The sequence below is a fragment of the Bubalus kerabau genome, chromosome 5 (assembly GCF_029407905.1).
Source record: "Bubalus kerabau isolate K-KA32 ecotype Philippines breed swamp buffalo chromosome 5, PCC_UOA_SB_1v2, whole genome shotgun sequence".
Classification (NCBI taxonomy): Eukaryota; Metazoa; Chordata; class Mammalia; order Artiodactyla; family Bovidae; genus Bubalus; species Bubalus kerabau.
This window is the reverse complement of record NC_073628.1, coordinates 71,412,720-71,425,706: the sequence shown is the minus strand read 5'-3', so window position 1 is coordinate 71,425,706 and position 12,987 is coordinate 71,412,720.

Here is a 12,987-nt window from a genome sequence, read left to right as displayed (position 1 = left end):
TCTGAATGTTGAGTTTAGCCAACTTTTTCACTCTCCTCTTTCACTTTCATCAAGAGGCTCTTCAGTTCTTCACTTTCTACCATAAGGATGGTGTCATCTGCATATCTGAGGTTATTGATATTTCTCCCGGCAATCTTGGTTCCAGCTTGTGCTTCTTCCAGCCCAGAGTTTCTCATGATGTACTCTGCATATAAGTTAAATAAACAGGGTGACAATATACAGCCTTGATGTACTCCTTTTCCTATTTGGAACCAGTCTGTTGTTCCATGTCTGGTTCTAACTGTTGCTTCCTGACCTGCATATAGGTTTCTCAAGAGGCAGGTCAGGTGGTCTGGTATGCCCATCTCTTTCAGATATTTCCACAGTTTATTGTGATCCACACAAAGGCTTTGGCATAGTCAATAAAGCAGAAATAGATGCTTTTCTGGAACTCTCTTGCTTTTTCCATGATCCAGTGGATGTTGGCAATTTGATCTCTGGTTCCTCTGCCTTTTCTAAAACCAGCTTGAACATCTGGAATTCACAGTTTGCATATTGCTGAAGCCTGGTTTGGAGAACTTTGAGCATTACTTTACTAGCATGTGAGATGAGTGCAATTGTGTGGTAGTTTGAGCATTCTTTGGCATTGCCTTTCTTTGGGATTGGAATGAAAACTGACCTTTTCCAGTCCTGTGACCACTGCTGAGTTTTCCAAATTTGGTGGCACATTGAGTGCAGCACTTTCACAGCATCATCTTTCAGGATTTGAAATAGCTCAACTGGAATTCCATCACCTCCACTAGCTTTGTTCGTAGTGATGCTTTCTAAGGCCCACTTGACTTCACATTCCATATGTTTACTGACCAAATATTCCAAATGAAAGTAAACAATCGTATTATAATAAAAGGGAAAGGACAAGTCTATACTATTTATGAGACAGAAAAGAAATAAGGGATTGCAAAGAGTTTGAAAGGAAAGAATGGGAAGATATATATAAAAATGTACTTAATAAAATAAATATTGGGTTCTATACTAATTTAAAAACACAGTGACCTTAAGAATGAAAGCTATACCAGAGTTAAAGGCAGCAATGTATCACCTAAAAGAGCCTATTTCTATAGGAACAAAAAAGGAATTCTAAATTTTTATACGTGGTAGTACAGCTGCACCTATATAAAGTGCAATTTGACAGAATTAAAAAGATAAATAGAAAAATCTATAATTACACTTGGGGGTTTTCATCCAAGTCTGTCACTAACTTATAATAAAGGAGCTTTTTTATTTTTTAAAGCAGATAAGGATATACAGAATAAAAGAAAGATGATTAAATACTTCTAAAATATTGACAAGTGTAGAACACTGCACTCAGTAAAGGAGAGTAACTATCCTGTACAATTAAACAAATACTGTTTATCAAACTGATAGAATTGTGGGATATTTGGCAAATCTTAACATACTTCAGAAGATTGCAAATAAATCAAACATGTCTTCTGAATCATCCAGAGTTGTTAGAAAATAAAAACCCTATCATAGCTAGTGAAAATCCTGTTCTTTGTAAACTATATACAGATTTCTAAATTAAAGTCAAAAAAATTAAAAATATTTTGAACTGGTGATTACAAATATGACATATAAAAACTTGTGTGATGCAATGAAAGTCATGTGCAGAGAAAAACCTAGTTCTAAAATTATGCTGTACAAAAAAAGAAAGTCTAAAACTCAGTGTCTGTTTTCTACCTCAGTAAGTTTGAAAATAAATATCAAACTTAAACCAAAAACATCATATAAAGGTAATAATAAAAACACGAGTTGAAATTAATGAACCTTAAATTTCCATTTGAACATATACCTATGTGAAGCAACAGTTAGAACTGGACACGGAACAACAAACTGGTCCAAATAGGAAAAGGAGTAAATCAAAGCTGTATCGGAGAAGGCAATGGCAACCCACTCCAGTAATCTTGCCTGGAAAATCCCATGGACTGAGGAGCCTGGTAGGCTACAGTCCATGGGGTCGCTAAAAGTGGGCCATTACTGAATGACTTCACTTTCACTTTTTACTTTCATGCATTGGAGAAGGAAATGGCAACCCACTCCAGTATTCTTGCCTGGAGAATCCCAGGGACAGAGGAGCCTGGTTGGGCTGCCGTCTATGGGGTCGCACAGAGTTGAACACAACTGACGCGACTTAGCAGCAGCAGCAGCAGCAGCAGCAAGGCTGTATATTGTCACCCTGCTTATTTAACTTATATGCAGAGTACATCATGAGAAAATCTGAGCTGGAGGATGCACAAGCTGGAATCAAAATTGCCAGGAGAAATATCAATAACCTCAGATATGCAGATGACACCACTCTTATGGCAGAAAGTAGAGAAGAACTAAAGAGCTTCTTGATGAAAGTGAAAGAGGAGAGTGATAAAGTTGGCTTAAAGCTCAACATTCAGAAAACTAAGATCATGGCATCTGGTCCCATCACTTCATGGCAAATAGATGGGGAAACAGTGGAAACAGTGGCTGACTTTATTTTTCTGGCCTCCAAAATCACTGCAGATGGTGATTGCAGCCATGTAATTAAAAGATGCTTACTCCTTGGAAGGAAAGTTATGACCAACCTAGACAGCATATTAAAAAAGAAAGACATTACTTTGCCAACAAAGGTTCATCTAATCAAGGCTATGGTTTTTCCAGTGGTCATGTATGGATGTTAGAGTTGGACTATAAAGAAAGCTGAGCACCAAAGAACTGATGCTTTTGAACTGTGATGTTGGAGAAGACTCTTGGGAGTCCCTTGGACTGCAAGGAGATCCAACCAATCCATCCTAAAGGAGATCAGTCCTGGGTGTTCATTGGAAGGACTGATGCTGAAGCTGAAACTCCAGTACTTTGGCCACCTGATGCAAAGAGCTGACTCATTTGAAAAGACCCTGATATTGGGTAAGATTGAGGGCAGGAGGATAATGGGACACTGACTCAAGGGACATGAGTTTAGGTGAACTCAGGGAGTTGGTAATGGACAGGGAGGCCTTGCCTGCTGCCGTTCATGAGGTTGCAAAGAGTCGGACATGACTGAGTGAACTGAACTGAACTTATATACCTAAGTATAAAAGAGAAAACCAAAAAGTCAAAACTTGTGCCTTTTTTTTTGGGGGGGGGCGGGGGTGGAAACCTGGTAAAATGTCAACACTCTGGCTAAAAGGACTACAAGAAAACATAGACAGATTTCTGTCATGAACATCAGTTCAGTTGTTCAGTTGTTTCCGACTCTTTGCAATCCCATGGACTACAGCATGCCAGGCCTCCCTGTCCATCATCTTATCCCGGAACTTACTCAAACTCATGTCCATCGAGTTGGTGATGCCATCCAACCATCTCATCCTCTGTCATCCCCTTCTCCTCCTGCCTTCAATCTTTCCCAGCATCAGGGTCTTTTCCAGTGAGTCAGTTCTTCATATCAGGTGGCCAAATTACTGGAGTTTCAGCTTCAGCATCAGACCTTCCAATGAATATTCAGGACTGATTTCCTTTAGGATTGACTGGTTGGATCTCCTTGCAATCCAAGGGACTCTCAAGAGTTTTCTCCAATACCACAGTTCAAAAGTGTCAATTCTTCAGCACTCAGCTTCCTTTTCAGTCTAACTCTCACATCCATACATGACTACTGGAAATACCATAGCTTTGACTAGACGTACCTTTGTTGACAAAGTAATGTCCTGAACATAGATGTATCCTAAACACAATATTATACAAACTAAATGCAGCAAGATATAAAAAGAATTCTACTTCAGAATCTAGATGGATAAATTTTAGATATCCGTCATTTGTGTAGTATTGAAAATGAATCCATGCAATTTACATTATGAGAAAGAGAAAACCCATGATTTTTTCAATATATACAGAAAGAATATTTGATTAAGAATCAACAAAAGGGGATTTCTTAATCTGAAAGAGAGATATGAAATGAGATAACCCACTTGTATTAAAAAATATCCTCATCAAAGTAGTCAGCTCGGTAAGACAAGAAAAGAGGGGGAAAGGATAAAATCTAGAAGAAAGAAAACCATTATTCACAGTTGATATGGCTGGTGCATGTAGAAAATTCAAACAAGCTATTACAGTTGCTAAACAAACCTATCAGGTTTAGTTGCAAAGATAACATGTATCTATTTACAGCACTGAAAAACATGGCTTTAACACATGTTAAAAATCCAAACATCTTGGCTTATATCTAACAGAGGATATATATAGGATCTTTACAAAATATTAAAGTAAATTATCAAAGTTCTAAATACTTGCAAGAATATATATGTATGTGAATATAAAGACATCATTATAAAAATGATAATTCTCAAATTCATCTATAATCAAAACAAGTTCAAAAATTTCAGTAGAGTTTTGTGTATACATGTATAGACATCTGTGAATGTGTGTACATATCAGTCTCTCTCTATATAGGTTGGATAGAAAGATAAATGGCTGACAAACAACTCAGAATGGAAATATATGAAGAACTAACAACTCAACAATGATCATGATTTGTATATTTTTGTCTGTACACTATGCAATAAAATTATTTATTTAAAAAGGAAAGAAAAATATCACCACTATAAAGCAATATAGAAAAAAAAAAACGGTTTGTACTAGTATTGGGAAATATGGATCACCATTTAAAGAAGCAGGGAATCCGAATTCTACCTAACATCATATGTCGAGTATCACAGATGAATTAAAGGTAATCTTGAAATAAAAGATGAGAAAAGAAAGGGTATAAAACTGTTTGTGATAGAAATGTATATAACTTTTAAACCATTTAAAGCACAAGACATAATATAAAATTAATCATTAATTAATTAATATATTTTGGCAAATATATTTGCCAAAAGTGATGCATAAAGTTAATTGACATATGTTAAATTAAGACAATATAGTTACAATTTTCAGACACTGATATCCATTTTTTAAAAAAAGTCTTTCAAATAGAAAAATATAGGGCCACCAATTCTTTAAATAGAATTAGAAATGCCACAAATACCCAATTTACAAAAATCTAGAAGAATAAGAAACATAAGAAGATATGGATAAATATATTAGAAATCACAATAATGGAAATTAACACAATATTTTCATTTCCTAGGGCTGTGAAACAAAGTACCAAAAACTGGGTGGCTTAACGAACAGAAATGTATTCTCTCACATTTGAGGAGAGTAGAAGTCCAAGTTCAAGTTGTGGGCACATTTGGTTCCTTCCAAGGGCTCTGACATGACTGAGCAACTGAACTGAACTGAACTGAACTGAAGGGCTCTGAGGGAGAAAGTGTTCCCATCCCCTGCTCCCCTGGCTTCTGGTGATGGCCAGCAGCCCTTGCCTTACAGGTCCATCACTCTGACCTCTGCCTCCATCTTCACATGACATTCTCCCAGTGACTCTGTCTTCACATGACTGTATTCCTATAAGGACATTAATCATTTTGGACTAGGGACCTACATTATTCCAATATGACCTTATTGTTAAATAATTTCATGTATAACATGTCTGTTTCCAAGTAAGGTGACATTCTGAGGCACTGGAGGTTAGGACTTGAGCATACCTTTCTTGGGAACACGATTCTATCTGTCAAAGATAACAATGAGATGTCACTTTGCATCTATTTTGTTGATGAGTAGAAAATGTCAAATGTTTCCATGCATATGGGTCTCTTGGAAGCCTCAGGACTGGCTCTGAAATTTTCATTTGGTATAACTATTGCAGAGGACAAGCTGGTGCTGTATAATGCAGAATTTATCATCTTGGGTATCTCTTCAAAAGACGTAAGTCCAAAAAGAATATATATGAAGATGCTGCATTATTTATAGCATCTAGGAATGGGACACAGTCCAATCGCAAAAGAAGTATGTGAAATGGTGTGAATAGTCAACATGGGACATCACAGAGCTCTTAGAAGAGAGTACCTGTGCAAATGGAAATATAAATATCTTTCAAAAATAATAGAGAAAAAAAGTAAGATATAGGACAAAATTATTCTTAACTCATTATCTTTACATACATTACAATAAAAAGTCCAATCAAATTATAAAACAAGATTCATTCTAAAACATACAGGCAGTAGTGTATGACTTAATATAGTAAACTGGAGATAAAAGGGCATGAGAATCAGAGATTAATTAGAAGAAATTGGGGGAAGCATTGAATGAGCAAACAATATGCCAAACTGAGTTACCCTAAGAAGTGTGGTTAATTTTTTTTGTTTGTTTGTTTCTTCACTTTTATTTAGGTAATATAAAAAGATGTACTTTTATTTATTTTTATTTTCTTTTGGTCTCACCATGAGGCATGTGCCATCTTCGTTCCGTGACCAGGAATCGAATAAGTCCCCCTGCAGTGAAAGCAAGAGTCTTGGGCTGCCAGCGAAGTCCAAAAGCACGGTTAATTTTTAGTGCCTTACTCCTAGGGTGTGATGGGCAGAATTCAAATGACCCTCAATGACCGATATGGCTATATTATCTTGTCCCTTGAATGTAGGCAGGTTTTTTAAATATGACTAGAGGTCAGTCTTTTGATTATGCCCTGTTATATGACAAAAGGAATTTTGCAGATGCAATTAAAAGAAAATTAGATTAGCCTCACCTTATCAGATAATCCCTCTTCAGAGGGACTGGGCCCTCCATGAAATCATGGAGATCATACCCTTGATCAAGTAAACTCTCCTGTTGTGAGAGGCTCTATGGAGGAAGTGACATGGAAAAAAACCTCAGTTCAGCCTCCAGGAGGTAAAGTAGTCCTCGGCTTATAGCTTTCAAGAAAACAGAACTTTAAACTTAACAACCACAGATAATTGGATTGTGCCAACTTCCATGGGAACCTGGAAGAGGATCCAGGGCTCCACGAATGAACAAACACAGTCCAGCTGACATCACTCATTGCTGCCTTGTGAGACCCTGAGCAGAGGACTCAGTGAGGCTGTACCCAGACACCTAACCTCTGGAAACTGAGCTGATAAATGCTGCTGTTTCTGGCCTCTGAGTTTGTGACAATTAGTTACATCTATAGATAACTAATACAGAAAAATACTTCTACTTTTGAGGTCAAAAGCAAAAATAAAAATGAAAGAAAGAGAGAAGGAAAGTAAAGCTCTCATGCTTTATTGGTGTTATTTATTTTTTATTTATTTTAGCAGTCTGTTAAGCTTCCTCAAACAGTAGACTTAACTCGTTTTGCTTTTTTATGTCGTCGTCATCCTTTCTTGGTTTTTCATGCAGATTTTAACCATCTGTTGCACTAGGTGCATTAGATACTAAAACAAATAAATGAACAAAACCCAAGGGGGCAAAATGATATGGTTACTACCCCGAAAACATTCAAACCTAGACAGTGTACTGAAAAGCAGAGACATCATTTTGCCGACAAAGATCCATGTAGTCAAAACTATGATTTTTCCAGTAGTCATGTATGGATGTGAAGCTGTACATAAAGAAGGCTGAGCACCAAAGAACTGGTGCTTTCAAATTGTGGTGCTGGAGAAGACTCTTGAGAGTCCTTTGGACTGCAAAGAGATCAAACCAGTCATTCCTAAAGGAAATTCACTATCAATATCCACTGGAAGGACTGAAGCTGAAGCTCCAATACTTTGTCCACTTGATGGGAAGAGGCAAGTTATTGGAAAAGGCCCTGATGCTGGGAAAGATTGAAGGCAAAAGGAGAAGCGGGCAGCAGAGGATGAGGTGGTTGGATGGCAACATTGACCCAATGGACATGAATCTGAGCTAACTCCTGGAAATGGTGAAGGACAGGGAAGCCTGGGGTGCTGCAGTCCATGGAGTCACAGAATTGGACATGACTGAGTGACTGAACAACACCCTGAAAAAGCATATCATATTGGGGAAAACAGGAAGTTACAACAAATCTTGATCTGTGTAATATAAGTGCCTGACACTGACTGCAGAGGTGATCATTTTAAAAAGACACACACTTTGAATAAACCCATCGGCAGCTGAATGACAGTTACTACCAAAGCAGCCAGGAAAGGAATTGACTGCCTCCATGCAAGAAGGTCCCTCTCGTAGAAAGCCCTGCATAACTTAGATAACTCACAATTTGAGTGAGTGCTTCTCCTCTCCTATGTCCTAATTCCTGTTTTTATGCTTTAAATTAGCTGACAAAGAGTAAACACACAAAACTCTAGGCACCCAACTCTTAACCCTAATAAAGGCAGAGACCCAGATATACTTTCTTGTTTCCCTCTCCTCTGAACCCCTAACCTCACTGTATGGCTCTCAAGCTTGCTCTGTACCATCCAGGATTTATGTAAATCTTTTTCCTCAAAATTTCCTGATCGTGTTTGCTGAATGGCATCTTGCAGTCATCGTAAGAAACCACAAAGGCTGGTCCAGATACAACACTGGCCCTATTGGGACAGTTCTGTGGGGGTTTGAAAAAAGTGAGGCAAGCCCAGGTGAGTGCCTCAGGCATCCCTGGCCCATAGCATCTCTATGAGTAGGCTGGAACCAACACTGTCTCATGTTTATAGCAGGCAAAAGTTTAGTAAGACTAACAAGCTATGGTGTCCTTTGAGTCCTGTGTTCAAACTGGAATCACCTTCCTGATAGTACTTTTAGATCTCTCTCTCTTTTCTAACTATGTTAGTCTATTTTCATCTTTAAAATGCTGAAAATTATCAAAGTTTTAGCAAATTAATTTAATTTTTTAGATCTTCTGGAATGCAAAAAAGACTTACTTAAATCCTCTCCTCTGGTGAGATTGTACAGGGTGAATTTACAGCGCTGAGATCATCAACCTCATTAGGAACCAAAAGCTAAACCCTTTTAAAGATTAATTAGAACACATTTCCTAGAGGTTATGTTTCATAATGGAGGGTGAATCACAGTTCTTTATGACTACTTCTGAAAGGTTTCTTTTATACCTTTTTTGTTTTGACAAATCCTGGGATAGTTTGTACTAAAGCATATGAAAAGCTAGGTTAATGAAATAATATAATTTATTAAATAAATGTATTTATTCTATAAATGCCAGAATAAAATATAATTCAATTTGCAATTAGTATTTGAATAATAACATGTATTAATTGCATTTTTGCTTTTCCAATTTATTGCTCATACATAATTACCAATTTTATATTTATCAATTTTAAAGCATAATGTAGTCACTATTAAAAGGAAAATGTTTTGTTGAAACCTAATTTTTACAACAGCAAAGCTTTGTATAAGAATATATTTCATTATATTTTTCTCTGGACTCTCAGGAAGAATTCTATTTCCTGAGACCCTTGCAATCGGGTTGTAGGACTGATTTTTGGCCGGAATATAGGTAAAAATGATACACATGCATTCCATACACAAGTATAAAACACAAGAAGACCTTCCACTTTATTTATTCTCCCTTTGAGATGACCAAAGAAGTTGTGTCTTGAAGCTGGTAGCATCAAAATATGGAAGAAGCTAGAATATATAAATGAAGGCATTTAACAGAGCTCTCACTGAGCACATTAGAGAGTAGCACAAGAAGCAATAAAATGTATTTCATTAAGCCACTGCTATTTGGTGTTTGTTTTATGCAGCATAGCTTATCCCACTCTAATACAATAATCAATGTAGTTTTATTTGCCTTCTAAAGAAACATTTGCAAATTTGATGTGGGTTGTATTATGTTTGGTCAGCAGAATTTTAAAAACGGACTCTCTATGCTTTTAGGTGCAGAATATACTATTCCATCACTATTGCCTGTTATTATATCCCTTCTTCATTAAGTTATTTACATGACAGGCCTTGGAATCCATTTGGGTTTGCAGACCAGGGCTATACATGGGTCTTATTTAATGGTATCAAGGCTGAGCAAACACTAACTTTCATGTACTTTTCTGTCTGTATGAGTTATTGGATGCTTCTCAAAGACATGAGTAACAGTAACAGTTGGATAAATTTTAAAATCTGACATTTTCAGAAGATACTGCACATGATTCAAGAAAAAAATATAAATAGATAACCTGAAATATGGGACTATTCCACCTATGATAAATGATAAACAGATAAACCCACACCACCTTGCAATATTTATAACTATGAAATTAAGGCTTCTCAGAATCAAAACTATATGCCTAGGTATATAAATTTCATGGGGTTTAATTAAAGTGGGCTATGGTTCCAGGCAGGAACATAGTGCTAGATTCAAACTCTTTCTGAGGGTATGTAAATATTTCACTTGCTCAAGCAGTGCTAAAAGTTCACCACAAAACTGTTTTAAAGTAGTCATAATTTTATTTTCATATCAGTATATAAATTTTATAAATTGGGAATAGATCAAAAACAGGATACTATATTCCACTAGCCCTAGCGGATAAATTCTAGATATCTTTTCTAAACAACAGATCAATATTCTTTCTCATTGACTTTCTAGAATTGCTTCAAAGAATATACTTTATATCACTTTACTGACTAGTCCTTTGCCAGACATGACTGAAGCGACTTAGCAGCAGTAGCAGCCTTTTATTTTAAGGACTTCAATAGTAACTGCTGGTAGAGAGAGAAGTTATCTAACATTAACACTGGATAAGTGAAAAAAAAATCTTTCAGAATCATTGTCTCAGATCAATAATATTGACACTTTTTGTAAACAGTGCTAGAGAAACTAGTCCTAGAGAAACAGTCCTAGAGAAACATATTGTTGAGATCATATTAAATAAAATGTAAGCATAAAATTTCCTAAAGGAAATCAGTCCTGAATAATTCATTGGAAGGACTGACACTGAAGCTGAAACTCCAATACTTTGACTACCTTATGAGAAGAACTGACTCATTGGAAAAGACCCTGACACTGGGAAAGATTGAAGGCAAAAGGAGAAGGGGATGATGAAGGATGAGATGGTAGATGGCATCACCAACTCGATGGACATGAGTTTGAGTAAGCTCTGGGAGTTGGTGATGGACAGGGAAGCCTGGCGTGCTGCAGTCCATAGGGTCACAAAGAGTCAGACACAACTGAGCAACTGATCTGAACTGAAGTATACAATGCTACCGGCTTCCCTGGTGGCTCAGTCAGTAAAGAATCTACCTGCAATGCAGAGAGACCTGGGTTCAGTCCCCGGGTTGGGAAGAGCCCCTGGAGAAGGGAATGGCAACTCACTCCAGTATTCTTGTCTGGGAAATCCCATGGACAGAGGAACATGGTGGGCTACAGTCCAAGGGGTTGAAGACTTTGAGACTACGCTACCACAACCACATACAATGCTACATGTCAATAGATTCGAATTCCCTAACATGCTTCCTTAGATATGTTTCACATGAGCACAGTTTACACCACACATTTTTTGTCAGCCTGTCTGTCCTTCCCCTATCAAGAGCTTTCTTCTATATACAATACAAATCATTCCTTGGAGTGCTTCTGGCTCTCCTACACTAATTGTTTGCATGATTTATTACTCATTTTTAGTTTCTACCTCATTTTTTTTTTTTTTACATAGCATCAATGTAAGTAAGAGGTGAGAGCATAAGGTCTTCAAGTCTTTCCTGATCATACTCACAACACTATGCAGGGGAGCAGCCCTCTAGATTCCCAGAAAATGTTGGTGCTCTTCAAATCCCCTGTAGATATGTCATCCATCATCTTCTCTGATAAGCTCTTGGTTAGTCGATTATTTGCTTTATTCATTAACTCACACAGCTACAGTGCTGAAATATTGACATAGAAATGTTTTCTAAAACTTTCTGTGGTTAGAGACTTTTAGCACAGTGTACAGGTCAAGCAAAGATAAGACACTTGAGTGGGGTTTTCCAGAGAACCACAAAATGGGTCAAATACTGACAATTTATTGGCCACAACAGTTTGAGAGAACTCCAGCTTCATTCTGCTCCCTTTAATCTGATCCCAGGAATGTGGACTATTGTTTTTCCAAGACTACTGCTTTAATTGAGGTATAGGAAAGTCATTAAGCCACATAAAGCTGCCACAAACACACTGTTCCTACAGATATTCAAATTTTCTTGAGCATTCTCCAAATTGCTACAAGCCTTGGCTAATTTTCAGAGTTCTTAAAATGCTGATTCTTCCTATTTTTGCCATTCTTTTCCATTGCTTTCACGGGCAGGTGAATTTTTGGAAGTATTTACTCTGTTGTGTGTGTGCTTAGTCGCTCAATCGTGTCCGACTCTTTGTGAACCCATGGACTGTAGCCCACCAGGCTCCTCTGTCCATAGGGATTCTCCAGGCTAGAATACTGGAGTGGGTTGCCATGCCCTCCTCCAGGGGATCTTCCCAACCCAGGGATCGAACCCAGGTTTCCCACATTTCAGGCAGATTCTTTACCATCTGAGCCACCGGGGAAGCCCAAGAATACTGGAGTACATGTGTAGCCTATTCCTTCTCCAGGGGAACTTCCCAACCCAGGAATCAAACTAAGGTCTCCTGCATTGCAGGCAGATTGTTTAGCAGTTGAGCTACCTGGGAAGCTCATTTACTCTGCTAATATCACTGATATTACCAAATTATACCCTAAAATGTTAGTTCTATGATAATATTTGCTTTTTTTCTTCAGGAATTCCTGTTACACATGTGTTCAATATTCTTTGAAAGTCTTCTATATTTATTCCCTTCTCTTATCTCATTTTTTAAAAATCTTATCCTCTCTTTATCTACTCATTTTTTACTTGTGTCTCTTCTTTCTTAAAATACAATTTGTTCTTTATTCTTTATACTTTTAAACTGATTAGAGATCATTTTCATTTTCTTCTTCAACTTCTTTCCTGAGTCTCTGAGTCCTCATTTCATATCTTCATGCTGTTTGTGCATTCCTATTCTGAATATGTGAATTGTAATTTATGAACTGAAAATATTTATTTCAGGTATTGTGTTATCAGTGTCCTCAAATTTTTGTCTGTAGCATTTCAGCATGTTCTTGAATGTTGAAAGGTCTATATTAAGTTTTCTTAGAATTTCTTTCTAGGGGTGCTTTTGCTTTTTCCTTATATCATTGTTTATATGTATTTTAGTTTTCCAGAAAAAGT